Source organism: Gorilla gorilla, chromosome Y, assembly GCF_029281585.2.
Source record: "Gorilla gorilla gorilla isolate KB3781 chromosome Y, NHGRI_mGorGor1-v2.1_pri, whole genome shotgun sequence".
Taxonomy (NCBI): domain Eukaryota; kingdom Metazoa; phylum Chordata; class Mammalia; order Primates; family Hominidae; genus Gorilla; species Gorilla gorilla.
In genome coordinates, this window is record NC_073248.2 from 18220717 (window position 1) to 18228143 (window position 7427).

Below are 7427 nucleotides of genomic sequence, written 5' to 3' on the forward strand. Positions count from 1 at the left end.
CATAACCCAATCCCAAACCTGACCTCTAACACTGATTCTAACACCTAACCCTAACACCTAACCCTGACGCTAACTCTAACTCTAAAGCTAATCCTACCACAGTACTAACCCCTATCCCAAATCCCAACCCCAGCCCTACCTCACAATCTAATCCTAAACTTTGTTCTGCAATTGCAAACCCCATCCCTAATTCCCAAAATCTCCTTCTTCTTCTTCTTCTTCTTCTTCTTCTTCTTCTTCTTCTTCTTCTTCTTCTTCTTCTTCTGCTTCTGCTTCTGCTTCTGCTTCTGCTTCTGCTTCTGCTTCTCCTTCTCCTCCTCCTCCTCCTCCTCCTTCTTCTTCTTCTTCTTCTTCCTCTTCTTCTTCCTCTTCTTCTTCTTCTTCTTCTTCTTCTTCTTCTTCTTCTTCTTCTTCTTCTTCTTCTTCTTCCTCTTCCTCTTCTTCTTTCTTCTTCCTCTTCTTCTTCTTCCTCTTCTTCTCCTTCCTCTTATTTCTTCTCTCTTTTTTTTTTGAGATGGAGTCTCCCTCTGTTGCCAGGCTGGAGTGCTGTGGCATGACCTCAGCTTATTGCAACCTCTGCCTCACAGGTTCAAGTGATTCTCCTGCCTCAGCCTCCTGAGTAGCTCAGAATACAGGCACGTGTTACCAACCCCAGCTAATTTTTTTCTTCTGTTTTGAGTAGTGATGGGGTTTCACCATGTTTACCAAATTGTTTTGATCTCTTGACCTCATGAACTGCCCACCATGGCCTTCCAAACTGCTGGGATTATAAGCATGAGCCACCGAGCCCAGCTTAATCCCCAAATTATATCCTATCCTTAATATTTCCCCATTGTGCTTCAAAAAATATTAAATACATCCTCTACAACTCAAACCTCTGACCCCTAATACCCATGATATCACACCAAACCATATCTTTTTCTAACCCCAATTGTGTATTGAATTAAACATATAGTATCAGTAGGAGAAAAAACTAAATGTTAATAAATTTCATAATTATAGACATCATAATATTTAACCAAATAATAGTACATGGAATTTGGTACAGAGTGAAAACATTATACATCACAATTATTAAGTTCTTTTTTCAGCCAATCAAGGGTTTCTCACCATTCTAAACCCATCCTTTTTTGATATACTATGTAAATTAACTGATGGAAAAGCATCACGTTTGTCTCAACTATTTCAGAAAGTACACAAAGATAGTCAAAATATGTTAATAATAACAAAATCCGATAAACAGTGTTTCAAATTTTTTCACATAATAAAACGTCTTTATGCAAAACCCATAACAATCATCATCTGAATTGTTGGGAACCAAAGCTTTAAGATGAGGAACAGCACTGATGCTCACTTTCATCACTGTATTCAACACTGTACTAAAAGTTTCACTAGAACAATTTGAAAAGAAATATATATACAAAGCCACTCATATGTGTAAAGAAGAAGTAAAACTACTCACAGATCTCCTACACAGAAAACCAGGAGGAACCAACAAGAAATTATAAAATCTAGTGAACAAATTAAGCAAGGTAACAAAATAAAATATCAACACAAAGAATCTTTCTCTATACACTATAAATTAACCATGTGAAAATGAAATTCAGACAATTTTATTTCTAAAAAAATAACAGGCCAGAATTTCTCCAACTGCCCTGGAACACACAGATGCAGGCAGCTGGGGGTGGGGGAAGTCCTTCGAGTGGAGGCTGTGCTGCTACATTGGGACCTGCCTGCAGTGGCTGTGGGGCTAAACAGAAACCTTTCAAGCTCCCAGGAAATCAGAGTAAAATTACTTGAAACCATAATGGATGAAGAAGAGAAAACCTGCAGTGGTTGTGAAAGCTCTAATACCATGATGTCAAATGGATATCTTTTGAGTCCTGAATTTCTTGTAAAAATAAGAACAGCACAAACATCAGCAACAATGAAACCCTTGTTGACTGGCCCAGATCATTTTGCTGAGAAAGGCACTCTTGAGGTCAATTTGAGAGACATCCCTTCACAAGTGCTTCCAAAAGCATGCAAATATTTTACCTACACATTTCACTACACCCACAGTTCCACAGAGATTCCTGAATTCCCATTTCACCTGAAACTGCAGAACTGCTGATGGCTGTGAACTTTCTAGATTCTATATAAATACAATGAATTGTATATAAATACAATAGATGGATATGACAAAATAAATTATAATCAACTGGTAAGTCTTTTCAGTGTTTAAGACCTGTAGTTGAGTTTGTATTTTTTCATAGATAGTACATACCTTGTATGCAACGTAACTGCAAAATTAATCACAAAGAAGATTGCCTTCTGTTTTTTGCATAATAGAGTTTAAATTTGTTTACAATCTCAGCAATTTAAGGAGATTTTCACAAACTGAGAAATAAACAACTATCTCAATTCATAGGTCGTTTTGCCTTATCCATGGGATATGGCTTTTGAAATCAACAATGATCACATAAAAATGTGAAAATTAGAAATAAATGAACCTGTTCTACAATTAAATAATGGGGCTAGGTGTTTTGATATTTTTAGTGTTTTTTTAAGACTGTTTTGATTTTGTAGCTGCCCATAGCATTGCTGGAGTTATGCAAATAATTGCATTATAAGTATGTTTATAACTTAGCCAAAAAATTGATTTTTTTAACTGACCCTGACATAATAAACATTTTATCAATGCCTATAATCCCAGCACTTTCGGAGTTCAAGGTTGGCAGATGAGTTGAGCTCAGACATTTGAGAGGAGCCCAGCCAACAGGGTACATCCTTTTCTCTACAAAAAATAAAAATGGGCCAGGACGGTGGCTGAGGCTAAAGCAGAAGGATCAATTGAGCCCTGGAGTAAGAGGCTGCAGTGAGCCATGATGGGACCACTGCGTCCAGCCTGGGGAACAGAGTGAGACCCTGTCTCAAAAAACAAACAAACAAACACAGAAACAAACAGTATAAGAGTTAAAATTTCTTATGTCCTTGGAAAAATTTCAGTATTGTTTAAATGTGTCTGGTCTTTTCATTATTTTTACTGCTACAATTTAAGAACTCTAAAGAAAATTTGGGAAGATTACCAGGTACAAATTTTGAAGAAGCACTTGAACTTTACCCAGATGGTCCAGAAGTCAACTATACAACTTAGAGTTCTTGTGCATTATGACTTTTGGGCAATTAAAAGTACTATGTTTTCACTGATTATAAAGCAAAGCATCCTTTCATCCTTAAAAACAGCAAAAAAAAAAAAAAAAAAAAAAAATGGGCTGGGTGTGGTCATATACACATGTAATTCCAGTAACTTGGGAGGCCAATGTGGGAGGACCACCTGAGCTAAAGTGTTCAAAGCTGCAGTGAGCTATGATCACATTACCACGTTCCTGCCTGGGCAACAGAATAAGGCTCTGTCTCAAAAAATAAAACAAAACAAAGAAAACAACAACAGTAATAATATTTTAAATATAAATTTAACCAAGGTGCGAGACTTAGACATGGAAAATTACAAAAATTGCTGAAATAAATTCCAGAATCCGTGAATAGATGTAAAGAAATTCCATGTTTCTGGATTAGAAGATAATTTTTTAAGATGACAATAGTACGCAAAGCAATCTAGAAATTCATTGTGATTTCTATGAAAATACCAAAGTTATTTTGACAGAAAGGGCAAGCCAGTCCTAACATTCATATAAATTTCAAGTGACCCTGAATAGTCAAAATAATCTTGAAAACAAAAACCAACTTGGAGTCTCACATTTCTCAATTTCAAATATTACTGAAAAGCAACAGTAAGAGAAACAGCGTAATATTGGCATAAGGACACACATAGAGATCAATGGAACTGAATGTCAAGTCCAACCATACCTCTATGGCCAATTGATTTTGTAATGCTGCCAAGACCATAAAATTCAACAAATGCTGTTAGACAACAAACTAACCACATTCAGACAAAAAAAATTGTAAATTGTATCCTTTCCTCATCAATCAATGGTTCAAAAGCCTACATATTAAAGGTAAAAACATAAACTCTAGAAGAAAACGTAGGGATACTTCTTCATAACCTAGGACTTAGAAGTGGTTTCTTAGATCTGATACAAAAATATTAGATCTGATACACCCAACTAAAGAAAAAATTCCCTCAAAATTAAATATTTTTTGCATTGAAAGGCATTATCAAGAAAGTGAAAAGACATACCACAAAAAGGAAGATTTGCACATTATAGATGTAAGAAGAGTCTGTTATCTACAATATATGAAGACTTGTATAACTCAAGAACAAAAAAGACAATAAAAATACAAAATGGAGAAATAGTTGAACACACACTTCACCAAAAAAAATGCAAGAGAAAACAACTACATAAAAGATGAACAGTAAAATATTTAAGTTTTACACCATGAAGTGTTTCGTATGTTAGCTTTTCTCATAGTTATGGGATTCTGTGTTGTAAAATTGGTCCTGTCTAGCTCCACCTGAGGGTGAGTCAAGGTAATGGTATGGCTGGATAGCAGGTTTCCTTGGATGAGAAAAGAAAATAGCTGACAGGAAAGGATATTCTGAAATGAAGGCTTTTCTGCTTAACTAGAGTTTCCAATAAAGGTAATAGTTTGTCCCTCAGTCTCCATGGCTTAAGAATTTGCCATCCAGTAGGAAGTAAAAGAGAGAGCCTTAAGTTCATGGGGTACATGGATACACAACTGTCCCAAGTCCTGTACCAGAGCTGTGACATACTTACATTCCTTCTCAGAATTTCAATATATAAATATTAATAATTCATCTGCTTAAATGTCTAGGCTTACTTTATTTCTTTACATTATACAGTTAAGTATCTTTGGAGCCATTTATGTAGATTATCATGATGTGGGCTAGGACTTTTTGTCAGTTAACTGCATTAATGGACTACATAAAATATAAGTATTTAAACCTAAAATATCTGGTAAGTAGTAATACACAGTTAGAAAATATTGCAAGGTAATAGTCTCTCCAATAAATTCTTACGTTATTTCAATAATCAGTCGTGTCATTTGTCTTCAGCACTGAGAATTTTTTTTACTTATTATCCCAAACGTGGGCTTTTATTTTATTTACTATTATTTTCTTGATTTATAAATTGAGAGTGATCTCATCAATGATCTAACAAATAACAAATCGTTGCTTTATCTTTAAAAACATTACATTATTAACTTTTCTACAGTTAGATATCACAACTGATGTGACTTCAAGGATTCAGTTGGATAAATCCTTAGAAAATTAGATAAATTAGGTAAGGGTGGACACTGGGTGAATGGATTGAGGATGCACATAAAATCCCCGACACCCAAATGCCCCCAAAGTGGGAGCAGACGATGCTGCAAGCAGTTGAGCAGACTAAATGGGAGAGGGCAACAGGCATGACCACTTGGGGTCTGCAGCCATGTTGAGTTCTATCGTCCTTGTTGTAAGCTCAGTGGGAAGCTGTGTCCAGAATTGGTTCCTTCCACTGGGTTCTTGGTCTCACTGACCTCAAGAATGAAGCCACCAACCCTCACAGAGCATGTTACAGTTCTTAAAGATGATGTGTCTGCAGTTTGCTCTTTCAGATTTCTGATGTGTGTGGAGTTTCTTTCTTCTGGTGGGTTCATGGTCTTACTGTCTTCAGGAATGAAGGCACAGACCTTCACATTGAATGTTACAGCCCTTAAAGGTGACATGTCCAGAGTTGCTTATTCTTCCCAGTGGGTTTGTGGTCTCACTGTCTTCAGGAATGAAGCCACAGACCCTCACAGTGACTGTTACAGATCTTAAAGGTAGTGTGGAACCAAAGAGTGAGCAGCTGCAAGATTTATTATGAAGAGTAAAAGAACAAAGCTTCCACAGCATGGAAGTGGACCTGAGTGGGTTGCCACTATTGGCTGGGGTGGCCAGCTTTTATTCCCTTATTTGTCCCCACCCACATCCTGCTGATTGGTCCATTTTACAGAGTGCTGATTGGTGCATTTACAAACCTTTAGCTAACAAAGGGCGCTGATTGGTGGGTTTTTACACAGTGCTGATTGGTGTGTTTACAAACCTTTAGCTAGACACAGAGTGCTGATTGGTGTGTTTCTACAGAGTGCTGATTGGTGCATTTACAATCCTTTAGCTAGACAGAAAAGTTCTCCAAGTCCCCACTCCAACCAGGAAGTCCTGCTAGTTTCACTTCTCAATCCCCCCTCTAAAGAGGACACCCCAAATGCTGTTGGGAATAGGGCAATGACTGCTCTAGCTACTTCCTGCTAGATAGGTGCAAAGAAGGGGCCCAGCATTTGTAATATCCCCCAGAGGGGAACTCTTTAGGACAGTGAAAGAACTTGTGGGTTGATCCAGGGGTCTGTGGTAGAGGTTGTTAGTTAGCTCATTTGAGGTTCCAGTTGTAAGACCCTCTGTAGATTGATGGTCTCGATCCTAGAGGAAATAAACTTGACAAGGAGGTTAAAAATACAGGACCCAAAGGTGACTAATATCAAGATGGCTGTTACAGGACCTAGAAAGGGTAGAAGCCATGTTGCCCAGCTCCAGAGGTTGGTATAAGAGTCTGAAATATGTTGTATGATTTCAGAAGCCTTTTCTTGTAAACACCGGTCATCATCTCATTCTCATACTATCCCTGGCTGGTTAGTGTAAAAACAACTCTCTTCCCCTAAGAAGGTGCAGAGTCCTCCTTTCTCAGCAGTGAGGAGGTCTAGGCTTTGGTGGTTTTGGAGAGTCACTGCTGCCACAGAGTCTATTTGGGATTGTAGAGTAAGGATAGATTTTGTTATTTCTTGCAAACTGTCTGAGAGGCAGATGTAGGTTGAAGATCCACATAAGAAGAATATGCCTTGGCTGGTTAGACAGAAATTTACCCTGGCTTTTAAAGGAATAGGGTACACTGTTTTTTCTTTAGTACTTCCATCTCTTTCTTTCTCTTTGACTTCTTGTTTGTTTCCCTCTTTCTGTTTTTCTGAGTCCTTCTTTGTCTCTTCCTCCCTGACTCTCTCTCTCTCTTTCTCTCTGTCTCTGACTCCCTCTTTTTCTGTCACTTCCTCTCTCTCTCTCTGTCACTTTCTGTCTCTTTCTCTCTTTCCTTTCTGCTGGTCTTTCCCTGCCTCTGCCAGCCACTTGTGCTGCTGCTCTCCACTCCCCATCCCCTTTTTGATGGCTTCAGCAGTGTAAGACTGCCACCTCCTTGGGTTTTTGCACTGCATGCAGTAACTCCATAATTTCTTTGTGGTATTTAATGGGGGTTCCCTCAGAGGTTAGGAACTCCCTTTCTTTCTATATTGCAGCATAGGTGTGTAGGATTAGGTAAGCATACTTGCTACCTGTATACACATTTATTCTTTTTCTCTTTCCCAGTTCTAAGGCTCAGGTAAGTGTCACTAGCTCTGCTAATGGGGTGCTGGTCCCTGGGGGAAGAGGCTTACTTTCTAGTATAGTTACATTA